The sequence below is a fragment of the Equus przewalskii genome, chromosome 3 (assembly GCF_037783145.1).
Source record: "Equus przewalskii isolate Varuska chromosome 3, EquPr2, whole genome shotgun sequence".
Taxonomy (NCBI): Eukaryota; Metazoa; Chordata; class Mammalia; order Perissodactyla; family Equidae; genus Equus; species Equus przewalskii.
This window is the reverse complement of record NC_091833.1, coordinates 66,004,584-66,031,128: the sequence shown is the minus strand read 5'-3', so window position 1 is coordinate 66,031,128 and position 26,545 is coordinate 66,004,584. Positions and strand designations below refer to the sequence as shown.

Here is a 26,545-nt window from a genome sequence, read left to right as displayed (position 1 = left end):
TCCCTCAAAACAAGGGCCAGAAAATCAAGCAGAGTCCTGATTGTGGACTGAGCAAGCCTACTGGCATTAACTAGGCAGCTTGAGAGTTTAGCATCGAGGGCTTGCTCTCTGGCTTCAGAAAAGGCAGTGAGCAAAAATGACTTGAATGTGTGCGCCCACAGGTTTCAGCAGTACAACAAAAGAGTGCCTTGTCTGAGCTCTTGCCCTCCTTTTAGGTTAGGAGTGAGAGAATGGTTTTATGCCGGGAGTGGGAGAGTGTTGACTGATCACACCCTCAGCCCCAACCAGGCAGAGGGGGAATGTCATAGCTGCCTGCATCTCAGACTTTAGCTAGGGAGCAGGAGAATGCCTTGAGTTCACACCTTCCCATGCCAGCCAGAGAGTAGGGGAGTGCTGCAACTGCCATATCTCCCTGGATTCAGCAAGGTGGTGAATTAGTGCCACAACTCCTTGCCATTGTGTCTGAGCACCACCATGTGTTCTGTAACGTGAGGCGGGAGAACAACAATGGTGTCTACCAGCCTCTCAGTCCCTGGGGAGTGTTTCAACTATCCAGCCCATCCAGCCAATGGTTTTACATTCACAAATGAGTCTCCTTCACATATAGTATTGGCATTTTTCAAACTACTGTTGTTTTGCTTGGAGTCTGTGAGATTGAGACCCCACACAAACCCTTTAAGAGAGGAATCTCTGTTTCTCATAGCACTTGGGGTCACCTGGCTGTCAGCACCAATGGCTTTCTAAGCCAGAAGTTTTGGGTGCTAACCTCTCTGATGCAGATCCCAGGGTCTGAGTTTCCTGCAGTGGGATGCCAACTGCTTGCTACTCCATAAGAAGTGCCCATCCTGGTAAAATCCTTCCCTATAATTGTGTGTCACTTCAGATGAGGATACATTTTGAAAAATGAGTCATTTGGCAATTTTGTCATTGTGAAAATACCAAAGAGTGTACTTAAAAATTGGGATGGTAGAGCCTACTGCAAAACTGCCTATGTGGTAATAATCTTATGGGAACACCATGGTACATGCAGTGTGTTGCTGACAATCCATCGATATGTGGTACATGACGGTATTGTGTGTTGTATTGCCAGGGTAGGAGTATTTGGTGAAAGCCATTCTCTGCCTCTCCTACCCATCTTGTTGTGGTCCTTTTCATCCTTCGTTGTGGAGAAGGTGTTCCTTTCACTCTAGTTTCTCTTCAGGAGGAATTGATCCAGATGTAGCTGTATATTTGCTGTGTCTATGGAAGGACATAAATTGAGACTCTTCCTACACTGTGGTCTTGAATCCACCTAATTTAGTGCTCCTTCTTTCTACTTTTAGAAAACTTCCACAAATAAAACAGATAACATTTTTTTGATGAGAAATATAGCACTTGTCATACAGGTCAGCAGGAGCCCAACCACATCCACAGAGCAGTACCAGAACCAGGTGAGGTCAGGAGAGGCTGGTTGCAGGTGTTTGGTTTCTTTGTGGTGCATGAAAAAACTGATCCAGAAGACTGATGTAGAGGTTTCCTTGATTCATCATCATGAATTCTTGATAACTTTTTAATAATCACTTTGTATCTAAAAAAGAAAGACAATGATATCCACATAGAAAGGCTGATAATTTGCCCAAGCATATTATTCTCATGAAGAGTTTCAAAAGTGTCGTACATATGATTTAAAATAAATGACAGAATTGAAGAAGTAGTATATTTTTTCTTTGAGTATCATAGATGTTTGGCTTTTAAATTTCAGTTTTCTCTGTGACAAATATTTTAAAAGATGCAGATGGAAGTTAGGGTGGGTAAGTTAATTTTTCTTTAGCAGAGGAAATGATAGGAGCCATTTCAAACGCTGTAACTCGGACGGTAGAAATGCATATTTAGGGTGCTGCTGTTGAAGGTTTTAAAGAGGAATTGTGTCATCATGGATGAAATGCCTCTTCACCAGTCCCTGTGCTTCTATTCTTCTCTTCATAACTCTGCTATTTTCCACTCAGTAGCCAGAGTGATTTTTTTTGGAACACAGCAGATGATGACACCTCCCTGTTCAAAATTTTCATCTTGCTTCTCATGCCATTTAGAAGAAATTCTAGTCTATTGTTTGCCTTACAGGATCTTGCAAGTTCATTCTCCTGGCAGCCACTTCTCCTATCACTTTTGTCCCATGCACACTCTGTTGTAAGCACATAGGCCTTCTAGGTTGATGCTGCTAAAGGTGTTTCCACCTTAGCACCTTTGCTCTTTGTGTCCCCTCTGTTCCTCTCCTAGAGCACATTCCCCATGGCATCCTAAGGCTTGCTTCTAACTCTTGATGTAGGCTTTGGCTTCAGTGTCACATCTCAGTGAGGCTGTTTCTGGCCACACTGTGATAGCAACTCTAAGCCTTGCTTACGTTTTGCTTCTTATTTGAGTCCTAAAATTTATAAATATATGTTTTAAAACATAGTTTTAATTTGTTTGAAATATGTAAGAAAAATGCACATATCCTAAAAGAACAGATCGAAATTTCATAATTAGCTGGAAAGTTGTCACAAAGTGAATATACCAAAGTTCCTACTACCTAGATATTGACATAGATTTCCACAGGTTACAAGGAAGAACCTCATTTTGCTAACCTTTTAGGCAGCTTTCCCTTCTGAATGAACTACTATCCTTACTTCTTATCACCTAAGATTAGTTTTTCTTGTTTCTATATTGAAATCATATAGTAAGTAGTTATTTGTTTTTTTTCTTTTCTTTAGCAGTTTTTGGTTAATTCCATTGTTGTATAGTATCCATTGTATGACAGTACCACAGCTTGTCTTTTTCTTAGTGATTGATGGGCATTTGGATTGTTCCCAATTCTTTGGCCATTTCTGCTAGTTCTGTTATAAATATTCTTGTACATGTCTTTTGGTTTACATTTTATCCATTGCTGTTGCATATCTGAAATTGGAATTGTTGAGAAGAATGTGCGTGTATGATTATGATTTCTTTGTTGACTCTGAATTGTGTAATAATGTACTGCTTAATTTTCAAAATTTAGAGTGTTTTTAGTTATACATAGTTTTTGATGGTTTCCAGCATTATTCTAGTCATGTCAGATAATATACTCTTTATGATTCAAATATTTTCAATTACTAGGTCTTGGTTTATTCCCCAGCATCTCAGGTCAATTCCATTAACTATTCTATATGAACTGGAAAAATGTGTTTTCCCCATTGTTTTTTATATGCATAAATATAAAATAAAAATATTGTATATATATGAGGTTACATTTTAAAATGTGATCTTCAAATCTTTCATGTACTTATTTATTTTGTCATCTTTTTTATAATATAGAAAAAGGCCTTTTAAAATATCCTCTTATGACAATAGATTTATGTATTTGGTTTTTCCATTTGTCTAATTTCATGTGTAAGATTTATTAGTAGGTGCTACAAATTAATAATTTGTATTGCTGTGAAAGATAACCTATTTATCACTGTGAAGTATTTATCTTTATTTTTAGTAGTGTTTCTCATCTTTTGTGTCAGATATTAGTAGAGCCACATACCTCTTTCTATGGCTACTGTTGAAATAGACCTTTTTCTACCTCTGCACTTACAATTTTCCTGTACTCTTCTATTTAAGCATGTGTTATAAATAGCATACATATTTAGTTTTTGAAGTCCATTCTGACAATCTTTGTCTTTAAATGATTTAGTGTTTAGATTTACTGTAAGTACTGATATCTTTATATATATTCACATGAAAGCATATATAGCAATATTCGTAGTAGTCAAATGTGGAACAACTAAAATAGACATGAAGTGATGAATGGGTGAATAAGTTGTCCTATGTCCTTTCCATAGAATATTATTCAGCCTTAGAAAGCTACAACAGGGAAAAAAGTCAAAAGCATTATCCCATGTGAAAGGAGCCAGTTACAAATGCCCATTTACTGTTTGATTCTGTGTATAAGAAATATCCAGAAGGGCTAATCTATAGAGACAGAAAGTTGATGAATGGTTACTTGGACAGTATGGAATGGGAAATGTTTTCTAAGGCATGTCAAACTTCTTTTTGTGGTGATGAAAATGTCTTGAATTTATATTATGGTAATCGTTTCATAGCTCTGTAAACATACTACATATATTTCAATATAGTACTTGAGCAGGTGAATTTATGTTATATAAATTGTACCTCATTATAAAACCTGTTTAAAAATGATAATAATGAAATCAGTTTTTGAGCACAATGAAATTTATAGTTTCAGAACTTTTAGGTACTGAATTGATATATTTTATTATATTTCTCCTGGCTTATCATTCTTTACTCATATGTGTTCTATCATAGTTTTAAAAACGTGTTTTTCCTACAATTTTTTGTCTAGAATAACTTTCCATTTTTTGTGTAGAAAGTTGTTGCACCAGTTAGTTACCCACTATGCCTATGGGGCTACAATGCAACTTTGAAATAAATGTCTGGATGAAAATAAAAATAGATTTAAGTTGGGTTAAGTCATGTTAATAATTTCTAAGTTAGCTTCTTAGAATGGGATGAAACTTACTCTCACCATTGACAAAAAAAGCTATGTGTAAATAATATCTATTGAATAAAAATTGTTATCCTCACAAAGGGCCATTAACGACTACCTTCAAAGAATTGGGCAAATCTGTACCTGACGTTTTGTTGAAGTCCAATTTAACAGCTGCTCTCTTGGTTTTCACATGAGCAATATTATCAGGTTGATCTGAAAATGAAGGAAGGACCACTATAGGGATCCCATGGTAGATCACCTCATGGATGCTGCTGGTTCCATCATGAGTTATAAAGTCTTTGGTTTTGGTTGACCTAGGATTAGGTGAATTTCAGCAAACTATTAACTCTAAGTCTCAGTAAATTATTTTTTTTCCGTTTCATTAGTATTTTTTTTCAGGAGGTTTATCTTGTTCGTTTTTTTGGAATATAATACATTTTCTCTTCATATTTTTGCCTTTCTAAAATTGTTTCTGTATGTTAGGTGAAATAGCTCCCTCTCCTAGTTTTTAAGGAGTGACCCTGTATTGGAGTATTCCCTGTGTAGACTGCATGTGCCAGATGGCTTTGGTAGGCAGGCTGGAGCTGGCAGGGTTACAGGCTGAGGAATTCCTGAAGCACACAGAATGTGGGCTGCCATGGCATGCCAGCTGGAGCTGGAGTAGGCACAGGCTGGAAGAGTCTTGGAGCACTGCACCTGGGCCAACTTGGCAGAATGGATGCTGTGTGATTGTGTGTGGCTGGGTGTTTCTTGGGGTGAGCTATACTTGGCCACCTTTGGGGGATGCCTGGAATTGTTAGAGGCACCCTGCACTAAGACTACACCTGGGGATGACTGGAACTAGAATGGGCACTGACTTAGTGAGTTTAGGACTCTCCTTGCTAGGACTGCCTTTAGAGTCGGCTGAAACTCATGTGGACCAAGATCTCATGGCTTGCTTGGGCAGTCTTAACAAGCTGGTTTGTTCTTCTGGATCCCATTGCCTCCTATGTTATCTGGTGGAGAGAAATGCAAAAAATGGCACTTGCTTCATCTCCCACTCCAGTGACAGTTCCAGAAGCTCTCTGCCTGTTTTGCAGATGCTCTGGGGCTAGAAAATTGGATTTCCTTTCCATGTAGTCTAGGTGCTCTCTACATCATTGTTTTTTCGGGTTTTATTGCCATTCCCCAGAGCATGCAAGCTGGTGAAACGCTCTTGTGATATCCCTCCCTGCTGTCAGTTACCACATCAGAGGTGGGGATCCCCTCCACGCTATGTCTCCATCTTTCCTATCTTTTTCTATGTCTTTCCTGTTTGCTGTGCAGCAGCTATCAGTCAGACCTCAGTTCTTCTTCAGCAGGAATTTCTCTACATATAGGTGTAGATTCATGTGTCTGTGGGAGGAGGTGAGTTCAGGGTCTTCCTATGCTGTCATCTTGGACCACTCTTATAGTCATATCTTAAATCACTGTAAATATAATCTTTTGAAGTAAGCCAGCAGGGGTCAGTAAATTACTACAAGATTCATTAAGTGTCAACAATAAAAACAGTAAAATCATTAAGAATTTTGTTAGATTTTTTACAACTATCTATATTTTTAATAAACATTGCATTATATTTATTTCTAAAATTTGAAACACAAAACAGATATGCTAAATAGGACTCCAATTCAGGAAAATAGAGAATACACCAGATTTCTAGTCAATTCAAGTATTCTGTACAGCACTAACAAATTGATACCATAATATCAGAATCAGAGAACTTATATTGCATCAATACATTTATTTAATTAACTAATTTTTTAAACCACATAATTAAAACTTGAAAACAGTATTGTGAAAAGTCAGCAATGAAGACACATATAGAGTAAACATTTAAATTCTCATCATTGGAAATTTTGTATTTTTCCAAATGATTTCCTTTGTGTATATGCAGATTTTCATAGACTTAATTTTATTTTCAAAGAAGATAATAAGGCTTAGTTTTCTTTAACCTGGAACTAGTTTTTTATTTAGCCATGTGAGGTGGAGAGCACCCAACAATAATACTTGTTATCCACTTGTTCTCTATAATTGCTGTGTATGGTATAACTTTCATAGGAGGTGAAAATGTTCCTTGATGGATGCTATTTAAGTACCTGAGAGAAATTCCTGCACATATGTGGATGTGCAAGCATTTCTGCAGACAGTTTTCTAGATATAGAGTCACAGGGTTAAATGTTTAAATTTTATTTGAAAGTGTTATTCCACATTGTACTCCCCAAAAAATAACTTTCTCAGATTCTTATGTTTGATAAGTCTTCTCTAGTAAAATAATTTATTGATTTAATTTGTATTTCGTGAAGTGTCAGTGCTTTTGCTATTTGTTATACATTATAAGTCATTTGTACTTTTGTGAATCGCCTGTTCAATATTCCATATTTTCATATTGGGCTGTCCTTTTGATTGTGATGTAAGATTTCTCATCATAGAATGGCTACCAATTTTTTCCTCTTATATAGATTGTAAGACAGATTTGAGGAAAAATCATTTGGCCCATATGCATGATTCAACACTATTATTTACTATGGCACTTTATTTTTTATTAATTTACTTATTTTGGCACTTCATGCTTTTTAAATGTGTCGATGATGTAGAGGAGTCATATGGAAAGATCTGTGATAAATTTATCTTATAATTCCATCAGCATCAAAGTTTTAACTTGTCTCAAAAATAAATTCATGCCATAGCCTGAGAAATATTTGTTTTGAGACTTGGATGATTGTCTCTTGACCAGTGAGTACGATATATATTTCTCAACCAGGACCACTTTGATCATAAAGTGAATCCCTGACGTGTAGAATTCAGGAAGGCCTTGAGAATCCGTGTGGTTTGATTTACATATTTTCAAAAATGTACATAATTTTTGTATTATTTACATTTTTCTTGGATTATGATGTGTTGCAGTGTGCCTAGGTTTAAAAGAAAATGGTGATTGTATTCATTTCTTGTCAGTGCCAAAGGCTTTAATGTTTCCATATTAGTTTAATGGGAGGGATGAGACAATAGGCTTCTGAGAAAAGAAATAAGGAATGAGACATGCTGACCTAGTATGGTTTCACAGAATAAAATCATTATTTCAAACTGCCTTCAACAAACACACTGAATTGCTCACCATATCTGTAAGTAGCTAAGTGATACAATGCCTTTTTTTTACATAAGTTCTTTTAGTTTACGTATTCATGCATTTCTGTTGCTTAATATCTAGAAGTGGATTTGATGAGAAGAAAATGTATGTGTGATTATGATTTATTTGTTGACTCTGAATTATTTAGAAAAGTATTGCTTAATTTCCAAAACTTAGAGGTTGTTTTAGTTATCTTTCTTTTGATGATTTCTAACAATTCTAGTCTGTCCAGACAATACACTCCACATGATATGAAGATTTTCAAGTACTGCATTTTGGTTTACACCACAGCATATATGATCAATTCCATTAATAATTCTATATGCTCTTTAAAAATGTGTTTTCTTCATTGACATATAAATAACCTTTTTTATATGTTATTTACATCTACTCATTATTTTGTCAACTTTTTCTATATTATTGAGAAAGGTATTTAAAAATATTATGATTATAGATTTCTATATTTTTGTTCTTCCTTTTGTCTACTTTTGTTTATTTGGAGAATTTATTTCTAAATGTTACCAATTAATAATTTGAATTATTTTGAAAGATTAACCTATTTGTCATTATGAAGTATTTATCTTTATTTTTAATAGTGCTTCTGGTCTACTGTATCTGATAGTTATAGGTACAGCATCTTTCTATGGTTACTGTTGAAATAGATCTTTTACTTCCTTTGTACTTACAATCTTATACATTTTGTGTAAGCATGATTTTGTAAACAGTATATATAGTGAATTTTGAAATATTTTCTAATAATCTTTGTGTTTAAATGATTTAGTCTGTTTAGATTTACTGTAAGTACTGACATCTTTACATTTGCAGCTACTACTTTACCTTGTATTTTCTTTTCTACTTGTCCAACCTGCTTTATGTTTCTTTTTCCTTCTTTTTCTCTTCCTTTAAAAGTATTTTTAAATTCAATTGCACTACTGTTTTCTTCTTCATAATACATACTAAGAGTATTCATAGGGGATAACCTTCTAATAAAATAATAATGCTGATAGTGGTAATAAATGCTGAATTCATGGTCTCCATACTAGACACTACAAATTCCACAATATTTTCCTTGGGAATATGAAAACATTTAATTATTAAAGATTTATTTTATCAAAATTAAGAAGTTTTCTGCTTGAAAGATCACCCATTAGAGAGTGGGAAATCAATCCCCAGAATGGGAAAATATATTTGCAAATCAAATGTCTGATAATGTATTTGTATCCATAAAAATATTTTACAATCAAATAATGAGAAGACAACCCAATTAATAAATTGGCAAAGGATTGAAGCAGATATTTTTCCAAGTAAGATAGATGAATGAATACAGTGAAAACTCCTGAACAAAATATTAGCCCATTGAATCCAGCAACATATAAAAAATTATATGACATTTTAAAATGGGATTTATCCCAGAAATGTGAGGGTGATTCAACAGAAAAAATCCATGTAATACACCACATAAAGAGAATGAAGAGAAAAAGAGTACATGGTCATCTCAATAGACACAGAAAAACATTTAACAAAATCCAACATCCTGTCATTGTGAAAATAGTCAACAATATATTTGAGTAAATTTCTTCAACATGATAAGGGTATATACGAGAGCCCATAGCTAACATCATACTTAATTAAAAAAGACTCAAAGCTTTCCCCATAAAATGAGGAATGAAACAATGATGTCTGCTTTCATCGTTTCTACTCTACACTGTACAGGAAGTTTTAGCCAGAGCAGTTAGACAAGTGAAAGAAATAAAAGTCATCCAGATTGGAAACAAGAAGGAAAACTATCTCTGTTCACAGATGACATGATCTTATATATACAAAATCCTAAAGAACCCACAAACAAAAGTACCAGAGCTGATATAGATATTCAGAAAATTTGCAGATATAGTATGAACACACAAAAGTCCATGTATTTCTCTACACTAGCCATGAAAAATGCAAAAAGAAAATAACTCTATTTACAATACCTTCAAAAACAACAAAACATTAGGATTAAACTATGGAGGTGCAGTTCTTGTATCATAAAACTGAAAAATATTGCTGAAAGCAATTAGAGAAGACAAATAAATGTAAAGACATCCCATATCCACAGACTGGAAGATTTAATATTGTAAAAATGAAAATAACCTCCACACAATCCACAGATTTAATGCAATCCTTATCAAAAGTCCAATGGCTTTTTTGCTAAAGTGGAAAAATTGATCCTGAAATGCATATGGATTTCCAAGGGGTCCTGAACAGCCAAAACAATCTTGAAAAAGAAGAGCAAAGATGGTGGACTCAAACTTCCTGACTTCAAAACCTACTACAAGCCCACAGTAATCAACACTGCTTTGCATAGGTGTTGATATCAATCAAACAGATGTGAGAATCCAGAAAGAAGCTTTCACCTTATGGTCAATTGATTTTTGACAGGGATGCCAAAAGTAATCAATGAGGAAACAGCTGCCTTTTCTAATATGGTGCTGAGAATAAAGGATATCCTTATCTAATGCAAAAAATGAAGCTGGATTCTTACATCATTTACAAAAATTAACTCAATGTGAATCAAAACCTCAAAGTAGGAGGCAGAATTATAAAACTGTTAGCAGAAAGCAGGAGTAAAGCTTGATCCCGCCTTTGACAATAGTTTCTTGGCTATGACACAAAAGCACAAGCAACCAAAGTAGAAATAGTTATAACTAGAATTCATGAAAATTAAAAACTTGCATGCATCAAAGGATATTATCAAGAAACTGAATAAAGACAACCCACAGAACTAGAGAATATATTTGCAAATCATGTATCCGATAAGGGAATGTGTCATGAATATATAAGAAACTCTTAAACTGAAAAACAGAAAGATAAAACAACCCAATTAAAAGGTGGGCAAAGATTCTGAATACACATTTCTCCAAGGAAGATATACAAGTTGTCAATAACCAAATGAAAATGTGCTCAATATCATTAGGCATCATTGAAATGTAAGTCAAAACCACAATGAGATATCACCTTGCAACTACTAGGATGGCTAAAATTAAAAAGTGGAAAAAGGGGCCGACCCCATGGCAGAGTGGTGGAGTTCGCGTGTTCTGCCTGGGCAGCCCAGGGTTTTGCTGGTTCGGGATCTTGGACGCGGACATGGCACTACTCATCAGGCCATGTTGAGGCGGCGTCCTACATAGCACAACCAGAGGCACTCACAACTTAAATATACAATTATGTACTGGGAGCTTTGGGGAGATGAAGGAAAAAAAAAGAAGATTGGCAACAGTTGTTAGCTCAGGTGCCAATCTTTAAAAAAAAAAAAAGATGGGAAAACACAAGTTTAGCAAAGATGTGAAGAAACTGGAAATTTCTTCACATATGTTGCTGCTAAGAACATAAAATGGTACGGCCACTGTGGAATACAGCCTGACAACCTTCAAACATTAAACCTCGTTTTATCATGTAACCCAGCAATTCCACTCCTAGTAAAACACAAAATCCTGTCACTTGCATTATATTTCACATGTTCAAGACACCTTTCAAGTGCTAAAAACAGAAAACAGTTCTGAGAAACAGTATTATAATCCATTCATAACTACATCAGCCAACAAATTACAATAAAAAACACCTTGTAAAAAGGAGTCCATGTAATCACACATATTGTAGAATCCCAGGCTATTCTACACATTACTGAAAAAAAAAATGCAAGTAAATGCTTCTTTAATACTGTTTCTGAGAACTACCTGGTATTTTTAACACTTGAAGGGGTGTCAAACACCTGACATATCATGAGAGTGACAGGATTTTGTGTTTTAAACTGCAGGTTATTTGCCTTTCCTGCTTTTTTCCCCACCTTAATCAAAAAGCTCTCTAAATTGTGCATTATATGACAATCCACACCTTTTTCAGGCCAGATTATACCAGCCACCTCAGTACTTCAGAGATGTGCCATCCATTTTAGCATGAGGGCCCCCACAACACCCTGGACTGTTAAAGAGACTAACTCTTGGGCTGCTGTCAAGGACTACAGGATCTTCAAGGTTTTCTGGGAGTCACTGCCTGGATTGCAAATCGCATAAATGGGGAGAACTGCCCCTTCTATGTACCCTGCTTCCCTTCCTGTATTGTCTCTCCTAAGAGTTTCAGGCTCTCTGCACCCCTTTGTTCCAAATATTTCAAAGGGATGTGTAGGGTATGAGGCACAGGACAGATGTCCAGGTCCACTCGAGGCCTGATGTACACTGGCCAGCACACAGGCGTCGTTAGGCAGATAGCGAGTGAGCACGCTGTCCCAGCAATCAGCCACCAAGTGACAACGGTGGACTAGGTCCAGCACCGCGAGTGTTATGAGCGCCTAACAGTAGCACGTGCAGGACAGGGCTGAATCAAGGCAGCGCAGCCAGGCGTCGGCCAAAAATCTTGCCTTGCCAGCCAGTGCCTCCTGTGCAGCACTTGGCGAGCCAGGTAGCTCTTTTCTACTAGCTTGTGGTCCTCAAGGTCAGGGAGGCTACACCAGCTACTGCCAGGTACTGAGTCGTGGGGACCCTAGCCCACTGCAGCCCATGCCCAGCACGGACACGGTTTCCAGGCACAGCTGTCCAGACACGGCGAGCGCAAGCAGCACTAGCTGCTGGCTCTGCGCAGAACCTCTTCTCCGGACAGGGCCGCCTTCCGTGGCAGGATGACACCACAACCAGCTCCTTGGCTCCTGCTCCACCAGAAGAGCCGCTGCCAGCCTCTGCTTCAGGGACCTCAGCTCCTCTTCATGCTGGGCACCTTCAGCCTGCAGTGCCAGGACGTCCTCCCTGGCAGCCGTGGTGGACTCTGTCCTCTCAGATTCTTATGTTTGATATGTGTTCCGTGAGAAATGATTTATTGACTGAATTTATCTTCTCCTAAAATCAGTGCCTTTTGCCATCTTTTGTATGTTAGTGGTCCTTTCTACTTCTCTAAGTGTCTGTTCACATGTGCCGTCTATTTTGATATTAGACTGTCTTTCTGTTTGTGATTTGTAATATTTCTCACTGTACAATGATTACCAACCTTTATCTGTTAGATGTGATACAGGATGTTTGAGGAAAATTAATTGGACCTATATGCGTGATTTAACAATATTATCTACCATGACACTATGTTATTTCTACAAATGTGTCAATTATCTAGAGGAATGATATGGAAAAAGATGTGATGAACTTTTCCTGTAGATCCTCTAGCATCAAAGTTTTAAGATTTTTTGAAAATAAATTCATGCCTAATCCTGGAGAATGTTTGTTATGCAACTTTGATGTCGGCCTTCTTAACCAATTAAGATAGGTATGTTTTTCTCACCTGGGCTACTTCGATCCTAAAGGGAATCCTGGATTTGTGTGTCTCAGGAGGGCCATGAGCATCCTAGTGCTTTGATTTTGCTATTTCCATAAACTTTACATAACTTCTATATTCTTTGCATTGTTATTGATTATGATCAGTCATAATGTGCCTAGGTTTAGGAAAATGATCATGTACTCTGTTTCTGTCATTCCAAAGGATTTAATGTTTCCATATTAAGGTAATGAGAGAGATGAGAAAAACATGCTTCTGAGGAAAGAGAGAAAGAATGAGACATGTTGCTCTAGTATGGTTATATAGAATAAGAATTATTATTTAAAATTGTGTTCAATAAACACATTGAATTGCTTACAATATGTGAAAGTAGCTAAGTGGTGGTGTGCCTTGCTTTGAAGAAGTGGGCATATATGTACACATACATTTGAGAGAATGAAAATTCCAGAATTCCTTTAGGATACAGGCTCTATATTATCGAAGCTACAATTGACATCGTATATCCATTATGAAATGGTAAAATAAGAGTGAAAGGAACCAGGTGAATCGTTTTAAAGGGCTGTGAGGTAAAGAGAACAAACTAGTGAAACCAGTCTTTCTTAAATAGACAGTTATATAATAGGAAGCAGGTAGCAGTTGTTATCTTTCTAAACCCACATACATTCCACTGGGAAAAGAGTTAAACTGGATGAAGGCAAGCTTCTTGCCATGTCTTTGGCAAGGAGTGATGCTGAGGCTGGATGTGCAATAAAAGCCAAGTAGCATTAGGGGTCTCTTAAAAGGAAATGAAAGAGTGAATCATTTTACCCAATTCTAACTATGGAATAGTTACTTTAGCAAAAGGTAGAACTAAGAAATTTGCAACAACATGAAGTTAAAATATTCTGAGCACTTGCACAATAATACTGATATTGTGAATACACTGCTTAATGTTCTTGTGTCCATATGTAATGTTTGAAACACAATTAAACTCAATAATTTTATTTTTCTATAACTTTTGTATTAGAATAATCTACTTCAATATATCCATACAGTTTCATTTTTATTTAATTTTCTCCTCTTCTTCTCTTTGGTATGACATATTTCTAATTAAGCTAGAAATCATCAAAACAAACCCAACTAAAAAAACCACTAAATTTGGAAAATTAAGCAATACATTTTTAAATAATTCAGAATCAACAAACAAATCATAATCATACATGCATCATCTTCTCTGCAATTCCCTTCTAACAATTATACAACAGAAATGTATAAATATGTAAACCAAAAGACACTTACAAGAATATTTACATCAGCATTAGTAGAAATGGCCAACATTTTATTAACAAACCACATGTCCAACGATCATTATGAAGAGATAATCTGTGGTATTGTCAGACATTGGATACTATACAGAAATGGAATTCACCAGCAACTGCAACAGAAAGGACAAAAACAAATGAGTATTACTATCGAATTCCAATATAGGAACTAGAAAAACTAATCTATGAGGTTAAAAATAATGACAGCAGTTAATTAGCAGAAGGGATTAGTAAGTAAAAAGTCCAAGAAAATGAGGAGCTTTTCATAGCTTGTGGTACCCGATACCAATATGTAGCTAGTAGGTACATTTTATATTCACTTCAGGATGCTTTTCTCACAGTTTAGCAGTCTAGCAGTTTATGAGTTCTTCACTTAGTATATGTGCATTTTTCATCTGTATTTTTTACTTAAATTAAAAGTATACTTTATAAACTGTATTGTATTTAGATATATAGAAATCAAAAAGAAAAAAATGAAAAGTGTAGATTACGTACCTTGGGGTACTATTAGTGTGGGCAGGAAAAGCCTCTCTGAGAAGTGACACTGAATCTAATGCCTCCATCAGGAGTTAGAAGCAAACCTTGGGGTGTTGCAGGGAAGAGTGCTCAAGGAGAGGGACAGAGGGGACACAAAGTGCAAAGGTGCTGAGATGGAAACACAGCTCAATGACACAATTCCTTTTTAGAAACTTCAAGAGCATCATCCTAAAATTGCATTCATCATCTGACTTATAGTCCTTAGAAAGGTTCCTAATGTTTCCCCTGCTAGAAAGGATTTAAATTTACCACCTTATCTTGATCTTCACTTTGTAAAATATTCGTCATCAGAAAATTGCAATTTAAAAATCAAACTGTGGATGAAGTTTCAAGTAAAAATATACTTCTTCCACAACTCTATGACATTTATTTTGAACCCTAGGTATGGCACTTCAAAAGCTTTTCATGGGAATGATATGCTTCAGCAAATTAACTTCCTTTCAATGTTACTATCTTTGTGTTTCTCCTTTAGATATAAAAAGAATGCTATGAGATTATCAAGAATTCAACATGATCAACCAATGAAGCCTCTAGATCGAGCAGTCTTCTGGATCGAGTTTGTTATGCGCCACAAAGGAGCCAAAGACCTGCGACCAGCCTCCCACGACCTCAACTGGGTCTAGTACCACTCTTTGGATGTGATTGGGTTCCTGCTGGTCTGTCTGGGGACTGCTGTATTTGTCATCTCAAAATGTCAGTTTTATTTCTGGAAGTTTGCTAAAACAGGAAAGAAGAAAAAAGGGAATAGTTGTATCTGAGGCCTGAAGCTAGTATGCCTGACAGATGGGACTCCCTCACTTAATTCCAGAAAGAAGTTGTGATAATAAAGATCCCTACCTCTTACAACAAAACAACCGTTCATAATTTAGTATCTCAGATCACAATTTGTTTTCAAGTGATTTGCTGCAGACAATATACTGTTTATAATTTGAAAATTTTCAAATACTAAGTCTTAGTGTGGCCCAAAATGCATGGTCAATTTCATTAATCATTCTATATGCTGTTGAAAAATGTGTTTTCACCATCGATATATATATATATATTATATATAATATATATATCAATATATAAACTTAATATTTGATCATATGTATCAAATAGGTTACATTTTAAAATTGAATTCTTAAAATCTTTTATGTACTTATTTATTTTGTCACATTTTACTATATTATAGAAAAGGTCTTTAAAAACGTCTTATTATGACTATAGATTGGTGTGTTTTGTTTCATCTTTTTGTCTACTTTTATTTTGTCATTTGGAGAATTTATTAGTAGGAGTTACGAATTAATAATTTGTATTGTTTTCAACGATTAACCTATTTATCATTATGAAGCATTTCTTTTTTATTTTAGTTGTATTTCTCGTCTAATGTTTCTGATACTAGTGTAGCTATACATCTTTATATGGTTATTTTTGAAATAGATCTTTTCTTACTTTTGTGCTTAGAATTTTCTTGTAGTCTTCTATTTAAGCATGTCTTGTAAATAGTATCTATAGTTAGTTTTTAAAATCCATTCTGACAGTCTTTGTCTTTAAATGATTGAGTCTGCTTAGATTTGCTGTAAGTACTGATACCTTTACATATAGTCACACAAAAGTATATATAGCAATATTTGTAATAGCCAAACGTGGAACAAGCAAAATGGCCATAAACTGATGAGTGGGTAAATAAAATGTGCTATGTCCTTATCATAGAATACTACTCAGCAATACAAAGCTACAACAAAAACCTTATCCTATGTGAAAGAAGCCAGTTGCAGAAGACCGTATATTGCGTGTATATGAAATGTCCAGAAGTGCTAATCTGTAGGGACAGAAAGTCGATTAATGGTTGCTTGGGCAGGGGGGAATAGGATGTGACTTCTAAGGCATGTCAGGTTTCTTTTGTGGTGATGAAAAGGTCCTAAATTTATATTACTGTGATGGTTTTGTAGCTCTGTAAACATACTACATATATTTGAGTGTTATAAATTTAATGGTGAATTTTATAGTATGCAAATTATATCTCATTATAAAATCTTCTAAAATAATAATAATAAAAGCAATTTTTGATATAAAGAGATCTATAGTTTCAGAGATGTTAGCTACTGAATTAAAAGAATTAATGATATTTCTTCTAGTTCATCATTCTTCCCTTCTGGGATTCTATGGTATTTTAAAAAATGTGTCCTTCTTACAATTACTTATGTAACTTTACATTATTTGAGGAAAAAATTGTTGCCCCAGTTTGTTGCCTATTAAATCTATGGTATTATGATACAACTTTAAATAAATGTCTGGGTGAAAATAAAAGTAGATTTAAGAATGGTTAAATCATGTTAATAATTTCATGATTAGCCTCTTAAAAGTGGGATGAAACTCATACTCATCATTGGCAAAATAATTTATCTGTAAATACTGCCTATTAAAAAATAGTGATACTTACGATGGGTCATTAATGACTGTCTTCAATGCATTGAGCAAATCTGTACTTGACATTTTACTGAAGTCCAATCTAACAGCTGCTCCTTTGGTCTTCATGTGAACGACATTATCAGGTTGATCCACAAACATAAGAATGCCCATCATAGGGATCCCCTTTGTAGATCACCTCATAGATGCCATTGGCTCCACCATAAGTTATAAACGCTTTGGTTTCACTTGACCTAGCATTGGGTGACTGTCAGTAAATTATTAAGAATAAGCCTTCGATTAAATTGAGAATAGGGCAATATAAGACACTGAAAGAGGCCTTGTGTTCTAGATAAGAGATTACTATACCTATGAAAGTACATTAAAATGTCTTTCAGAGCTCAGAGGAAGAAGCATCTAGGTCCACTGTGGAGGTAAGTGAAGTCTACATAGAAGATTAGTGTATGACTTTGAGACTTGAAAAACGAATACAAGATTGCCAGGTGGAGAAAATGGAAAGACAACATGTTGCACAAAAAGAATGCATATGAAAAAAGGGGGAGAGGATATGTTAGAATATATTCTCTTGATGAAATAGTGAAGTCACTGAGTTGATAAGTAGTGTGTCAGGGCAGGAGGAAGTGGATGGTGGTTATGCAGGAATCAGCGCAAGGAAAGCTTTCACTTCTGCTTTCCCCCTAGGTCTGGGAAATAAATATAAGAAAGTTAATTTTTACTTTTGAGATTTCCATTAATAAATGTTAAATAAATTTGTTTCCTGTTGAACTGTTATCATCAGGTTGGAGTTCCTTTCATTTCAGTGTTTGTTTTCCAGAGTCTTACCAAGAAGGTCATTCTGGGGGATCCACTTATAGAGTCGAGTATTTGGGCCTAAGGTATGTGGTTTCTTGCCATCAAATCTTCATATAACCTATTAGAGTAAAGAAAATGCTTTATTCCATGAGTCAAACTTCTAAGGTATAGCATGTTAGAATCTAAATAGATTAAGAAGCATCTAGTTAAACCCGTTCATTATGACAGATGAGGAAATGAGGAGAAGAGATACTGAGTAATGAGAACCAATAAAACACTGATCTAATAGGAATACTCATCTTTTATGTACTTATTTTATATTCATTCAAGTATGAATGCAATCATGATGTTTCACACTTGGATTAGATGAATGAGATTTTTCAATGACCAATTCAAGCACATAAAAAATTTTGAGACCGTCATAATTCTAGTGAAAAAAATGGCAAATTATGAATGATCTGCTAATTCATTTTAGCTATGTATTATACTAGCTGTCAGCTTCCAAATTTAATATTCCCCTGATTATTTCTTTTTAAGTGTTGGGAGAAGTGACTTATTTATATCTGCTTTTTCCATAAATTATTTCTTTAGAGTTTTACATCTTTTGACTTACAAAAACAGAAATGTATGAAGACAGCTATTGGTTCGAATAAAATAATTCTATTTATTGACAATTTCTTATTAATCATACATAATTTCTGCTTGGTAAGTACATTTAACTTCTTTTAAATTACTAATTATTAATCCCAGTAGTTCCAAGAGAAATTTCAAGTGGTAATTTTTTACATGAATCCAGAGAATTAACGCTATTGCTAGGCTTGACAATTCTTTAAATGTTGAGAAGAAGAGGCTCTTAGTATTTCATAAATAAAAGTGTAGCTGTTGAAAAAAATTGAATATCGTGATGGCGGTAAATTTTATTCAAGTGACTGTTAACATTTTGAGGATGAACTCTCAACATTGATAGCATTGATTAATATGATTTCTTACAGCCAAAGCATTTCCAATTCCAGTACCAAGATTAAGTACAGATTTTGGAATTCCCAATCAGTGCTCATAAGCTAGATTCTAAATTGCCAGCAGTCAATGCCTATTTGCTATGAGAGTCTTAAAGCAACTTCAGTTCTCAGCAAATTAGCATAGATGATAGGCAGAAAGCTGTATCATTTAGGAAACTAAAAAGTAGTTCACAAATACACAGAGACTTCAGGTATGTTGTATACATTAGAAATAATTTACTGCCATAGTTTATAGAGAAGAGAACACCTAATACTTTTCCATGCTGGCCTGGCTTCTAATTGACTCCTTTTTATATTCCCTTGTCCTTCTTCAATTGAGAGAAGTTATTGTTCAGATGGATTAGAAGCAGAGTCCTTTTAGATCCACATTTTATGAAACACAGGGTCATCTACCCTTTCTTCTATGTTTTCCTGTTTCAAACTTTAGCAGGGCCCAGACCACAAGGGCAGTTTTTTCTTTCTTTTTTTTCCAGTTGTTTTTTCTTTCTCTTTAAATCTCATGGCTCGATAGGTACCTAATGCAGGTTGATGAGCCCTGGCCATCCTTTCTTTGTATAGCTCCCTGAACAGCACATTGAATAGGCCTGTTCAGAAATTAAGCAGAAATAAAAGAGGCCTGGATTACCTGGCAAGCCTAAACTTCAGAATGCCTTTCAGATTGTTATCATTTCTTGCTTAATGTTACTGGTAAAATTTATCTGCTTTCTTTCTTTCTTTTTTTTTTTTTTTTCCTGAGGAGGATTATCCCTGAGCTAACATCTTTGCCAGTCTTCCTTTACTTTGTGTGTGGGTCACCACCACACCATAGCTGATGAGTGTTGTGTGTCCATGCCCAGGATCCAAAACTGAGGATCCCGGCTGCTGAAAGAGTTAGAATATAACTCCTTTCTGAGAACATCTGTAGGACATGTAGTGCCTGCAGGAATCCTGGAAGGAAAAGGAGCAAATGACAGGGCAGAATTTGATGATATCTGTACCTGCCTGCAATATCTTTATAATACTAATACTTTACGCTGTATCTGTTAAATATATTTATATCTCATCCCAATGTTAATGTCAAAATTATTGTCAGTAGAAAACACTTCCTGCACTGTTGGCAACTGCCATGTATACTTTGGCTTTTAAACTCATTTTTTAGGTAAATCTGATCTACCATAATACAATGTAGTTTACCTTTTATGCAGGAAATTTTTGCAATCAGATCCTTTTCAAAGTTTAACAGATGCATTAAATAACTTTCCACTATAAGGTACTTTATCTAACATTTTGTGGACTCTGGGCAAGGGCTGATGCAACTTTATTGGCTCTTTCTTTAGTCATGTTGCTGACTACTGACCCTAAGCTAAGTACCACAATACCATTTTCTCCAGACCTCTGGGCAAACTCTTCCATTTCCTGTGAAGAAATAATTTGCACCATCACAAAAGAACAATAGCATAGTAAACACTATTGAAAGGATTGCTGCAAACAACTAATAAGAAGAAATCATCTATTATCAGGAATTACTAGAGTAGTGCCTGTTTATTTTTAATTGTGGTAAAATGTACATAACATAAAATTTACCGTCTTAACCATTCCTAAGTGTATAGTTTTGTAGTATGTACATTCTCGTTGTACAAGCAATATTCAGAACTTTTCATCTTGCAAATTGAAACTATACCCATTAGGCAAGAATTCCATGGAAACTGTCATCCTACTTTCTCTATGAATTTGACTAGTCTAGATAATTTATATAAGTGAATCATATGCTTTTGTCATTTTTTAATGCCCCATTTCACCTAGAATAACGTCCTTAAGGTTCAGCCATGTTGTAGCATGTGTTAGAGTTTCCTTCAATTTTAAGGCAGAGTCATATTCCATTGTGTGCAAATACCACATTTTGTTTATTCATTCGTCTGTTGGTAGACACTTGGGTTGTTTCCACGTTTTGGCTCTTGTGAATAGTGCTGCTCTGATCATGGTTGTGCATATATCTCAGTGGGATCCTGAAGTCAGTTGCGTTTGATAAATACCCAGAGTGGAATTGCTGGACCTTATGGAAATTTTATTTTTGACTTTTTGAGAAACCTCCATTCTGTTTTCCTCAGTGACTGCTTATAACAGATCTAATCCCTCAGTTCCTTTGGAATGATACAATTGATATGAGATTGATTGCTTTTATTTGTATATTTCTACAGATATGTGTGTGTGTTTAAGCAAGAAATGAAATAGAGCCAGTATACAGTAGCTTGCAGGAAATGCTCTTAGACAGAATTATACCTACTCTGTTCATTTACACTTTTATTAATTACTAAAACAGATTCTTAAAAGGAGGTCACAGAACAAAATCTCAAATCATCTTTGATTCTTTATTGTTATAGTTCTTCTAAATCACTGTGTTTATTCCAGGTAGGTTTTCTGGAGAATTATTTTAGTTTAGTCATTAGTATTTTCTTTCTCTGACTATGAGCACCATGAAAATTTTGTATGAGTGCGATGACTTTACATCTTTTTCCTCTCAGCTCTATAATTTATACCTCAGCTTAACCTTTGTCACTATTTCCCAAGCTCCTCCTAAATCACTCTTTAAAGGCTGGAAATTGGTGATGAGTCATATTAGACTCATCAGACAAATCAGTCTGATATTACTGTTTGGAGTTTCCATGAAATAGCCATAAGATTCCTATTTATAATCCAGAAATATACATGTATATTTACTTATTTGATTGACCATATTTCTGGTTTGTTTATGTATGACATTTGTCTTGAAATCATATTGTAAAATGGATGTCTTTGTAGAATATTCTATGTGTAACTGACAGTGGGGGGCCCTCATCCTCACTTCCCTGAATCTTCCAAGGAACAGCTGGCCCACAGTGGGAGAGGTACAGCAGGCTTTCTGCAGCAAGAGCCGGTCACCCTCCTGCCTGGAATTGTTTTAGAATTATTCTGACTGGTATTCCTACATTCTTGCCAATTTAAAATCAATTTATTACCTTCTGTTCTAGAATAGTTCCTTATTGCTCAGTGTACTGTTGTACCAAAAAACAAATGTAGAAGAGCCCAAAGTTTCCAGTATCTTGTCAAACAATTCATCATTTTTTTTCTCAGTCCCTGTGTTTTAAATTCGTAATTACTTCTTTTCTCTCTGGAAATTAATGACATAACCCTTCCAATATAAATAGTATACTTTCTGATCCTAATCATTGTTGTTCTGTGATCCGCACTGGATGTTCTTTAGCATTGTGATCTTTCCTTATTATAATACTTCTCACACAGGTTTTATTACATGCTTATATTCTATCTTTCCAACTAGAAAGTTAGTGTGTATGAGGTAAAATTGTGTCTACACTGCTCTCTGCATATCCAGCACATATCTCTGGACTATACTAGTCACTTTAAAAATATTCTTTGAGGGCAGGCTCCAGCAGCCTAGTGGTTAATTGTGGTGAACTATGCATCTATGGCCTGGGCCTGGTTCCTGGGCATGGACCCAAACCACTTGCCTGTCAATGGCCACGCTGTGGCAGCAGACCACATGCAAAAAAAGGAAGATTGGCAACAGACATTATCTCAGGGAGAATCTTCCTCAGCAAAAAAACAAAACAAATAGTATCTTTGAATGAGTGACAGATACTTTCTTATGTGTTGAATAATGAGGCCTTAACTTAAGTAACCCTATTCCCAAAGTTTTACACATCTAGTACTTTATTGTACAATCATAATGAAATTCAGAGTCTTGTGATGGTACTGAAATATATGAATTTCTAATTGGGAGGTCACTTTATCCAGCTTCCCATGTCACTCTCACTGTAATCAAACATTCTAAATTAAGAACAGAGAATCATTTCTACTGAAAATTCAAAATAAACCAACCAAATAAACAGGAGTGGGTCACCTTAGGCAGGGATTAGCAAATTTTCAGTGATATCCTCCAATAAATTGAAGACGCAGTAAGAATGGGCGAGGAAATTCAAAATCCCAGTAGTTTCAAATGAGCCATATTTCACCTTTCCTCCCTAACTCATATAATTTAGTGGGTCTTCCTGAAGGGAAAAAGCAAGCAAAAGTAAAGGAAAGGAGACTTTTGTAATGTGAATATACCAGATAATTTTCTGAAAAGACCTTGGAATGACATAGCCAAAGATGTTAAAAAGTGTCTGTGGTTTTATAATAAAGATATGTGAGTATATATATAATATATATGTTTTATATATGTTGTTTATATATATATATATATGACAAAGTGTAAGAGACTGTCATCTATAATATCACATCAGTGCATTCATAATCATGAACAATTATTAAACTTAAGCCACTAAAGAATTAAACATGCATTTGCTTACTCTGTAAAGCTGCAGAAGCAATTGATGCAAATGTAAACAATGATTTCAACTGCTCCATCAACTCACCCTACCATACCCGTGGAAGGTGTTTCCCTAGAGCACTCAGTCTAGTTTCTACAGTTTAGCAAGCTGTTCCCTCGATCCTGGATTTTCCAAGTAAACTGGGAGGTTTTTGAAAGTACGGCTACTCCTGCATTTGGCTCATGTCAGGAGCTTGGTAACATATGTGTACTAAATAAATGGCTTTGCAAAAAATAACTGGAAAGTTATGGAAATAAATGTGCTCACTCCTAACTGTGGCTCATATTATCTTTAATGGAGAGACATTGTTTTTAAAAAATATAGACTAGTAACTTCTATGTCTACCTTTCAACAAAATTTTAGGCCTTTAAAATAGATGATTTGTAAGTACTTAGTGAAGGAATGTGTAATCATTAGAAACTCAAATCATAGGTTCATGTGTCTGAGATAGAGTCATTATATCTTTCAATTGTGAGGGGATCCTTCAGATAATATGGCAAAATAGTTTACTTTTTAAAGGAATCTAAACTAAATAAGAGGAAACAATTTCCTCATAGGTCCATAACTGTTGTGCTAGAAATATGTTATTCTTTAATCTATATATGTCTGCTTTGATCAAAATATTTAGTGAAATTTCTAATGACTTTTACTGAAGATGAAAAAAATTATAGTAAAATTCATTTGTAGAAGGGTTATGCAGAGCCCAGAGGGTTTTTAGGGCAGTGAAACTACACTTATGATTTTATAATGGTGAACATATCACATTACAATTTCATTCAAACTCAAAGAATGTACATCACTAAGAAAGAACTCATATAAAATATGGTCTATTAGATGATAATCATATGTCAATATAGTTTCATCAGCTGTAACAAATGTACTTCTCTAGTGGGGGATGTTGATAATAAGAGAGGCAATGCATGTGAGGGAGCAAGGCATATATGGAAAATCTCTAGTCAATATTTCTATGGACTCAAATCTCCTCTACAAAATAAAGTCTATTACAAGCAAACAAATACAGAGGTATGCATATGTGATTGCCAAACAACTCAGTGCTTTAACTGTTGGTTAATGATTTCCTGGAGGGTACTAGTAATGGACTAGTAATCACTGTACTAGTAATGGACCACGGCATTCTAACTGACCCTATAATTTAAGCATTTCCATAAAATTTGTTAGTTTGGGAGATAATTGCGTATTTTTATTTCAGCATTTCAATTATAAAAGACAAATTCCTCTGCCTTTATAGAAACTCACCTCCCAAGGCACTAAGAAAATTAGCACTTCAAGCTACCAACTAAAAGCACGACTTACCTAGTACTTCACTGTAAAACTGATCCAAGTTCTTCTCATTAAATGTTTGGAACCAAAAGTCAAAATAAAGCACATATATCATATTTTTTACCTTCTCCATGAATGTCGTTTGATCACTTAATTCTGACATAACAATAGGTACATAAGATGGTGGGAATGGAAGTCCTCCGCTATACCTTTCAATTGTATAGCCTGGAATGAAGCAGAGACTGTATACTAACAGTATTTTCAGTAGCTCAGCCAGCAGCACATTACACAGTCCAATGGCATCTGCGAAAACAAGATCAAACTTTGATTCTTGTAGTTTTCTTATAAGTTTCTCGTTCAAAACTGCACCTCTACAGAGCTTTTTGATACAATCAGAAAGTTCCCAAAAGTCTTCTTGCATTAGTGAAAAATGTGTCCTAAATGAACCTTTAGCAGATATGTCCATTCATCAACTAGTTTTCTGAAAATACCCTCAAATTCAAGTTCTGTTAAAGATGCAGGATAAATTGCAAATTTAATAGCAGATGGTTTGTTGGGATCAACAAGAATGGAAGCGGAAGATGTCAGAACACTCACTTCATGACCTCTCTGGACAAGTTCATCCAGAATTGTCTTCATATTGATCCAATGGCTGTATTCTGTGGGCCACACCAGCACCTTTCCGGCACTCCCAGGACTAAAGTAACAACTCAGCAGTAGCAGCATAAGAACTGAAATCCATTTCATAGACATCCTGATGGAACACAATGCTTCTTTTCAAATTGCTGATCCCTTGTACTGTTGCTCAGGCTTATCTTCAAGGAGAAATCAATGAGGAAGTTAAAATATAACTCCTACAGCTCAAAGTAAATATATGATATGGACAATCAGAGCATTTGGATAGCAAGTAGAAAAAGCAAAAGATAGATGACTTTGTATACATGTGTTTAATATATGTTTTAAGAGTAAATATATGATATGGACAATCAGAGCATTTGGATAGCAAGTAGAAAAAGCAAAAGATAGATGACTTTGTATACATGTGTTTAATATATGTTTTAAGAGTAAAAGTGCTGTTATCTGCTAAGAGGTGATGCCGTTGTATGTGTAAGTCAGCTATATTTGGAAGATTGTCAAGAACAGTGGCAAATGAGAGGCAATTGTGTCTGCAGTCTTGAACTTTAAAGTACACAATTCAATAGTTCATAGTATATTCGCAGAATTGTGCAACCACCACAACAATCAATTGAAGAACATTTTCATCATATATGAATAAACTTTTACCCTTTAGATGTAACTCCCTAATCTCAGCGTCCCCAAAGCCTCATTCAAAAATCTATCTAGTTTCTGTCTTTAAATTTGAATATTCTTAACATTTTCCATAAGTGGAATCCTACAATATGGGGACTTTTGTGACTCCTTTCATTTAGCATAACGTTTTAAAAGTTCATCTACCTTGTAACATGTCAGGGCTTCATTCCTTTTTATTGGCAAATAATATTCCATAACTTGGATATCCCATATTTTGTTCATTCATAACTTGATCAACTTTTTTTGCATTTTCTGGCTGTTATGAATAATGTCATTAACATTGACATGAAAGTTTTGAATGACCACGTTTTCCTTTCTCTTGCATATACAACTATACTAGAAGTAGAATTGCTAGGTCATATGGTAACTCAATGTTTCACCTTTGAGGATGTGGCATACTATTTTCCAAAGTGACTGCAGCATTTTTCATTTACACTAGCAACATATGATTGTTCCAGTTTCTGCATATCCTTGACAACCCTTGTTATTTTGTCTAATATAGGTATACTAGCACCAGTGAAGTCATATCTCATTGTGGTTTGTGTTAGTTTTCCCTGATGTTAATAATGTTAAACCCTTCACATGTGCTTTTTCAACACTTGTATATTATTCTTGGAGAA

General features: G+C 35.2%; 2 pseudogenes; both read right to left on the bottom strand.

Moving 5' to 3' along the window:
- Positions 1-1,318: 1,318 nt before the first annotated feature.
- On the bottom strand, positions 1,319-25,395 carry LOC103557640 (UDP-glucuronosyltransferase 2B31-like; annotated as a pseudogene).
- LOC139082421 (adenylyltransferase and sulfurtransferase MOCS3-like) lies at positions 11,629-14,790 on the bottom strand (annotated as a pseudogene).
- Positions 25,396-26,545: the final 1,150 nt, after the last annotated feature.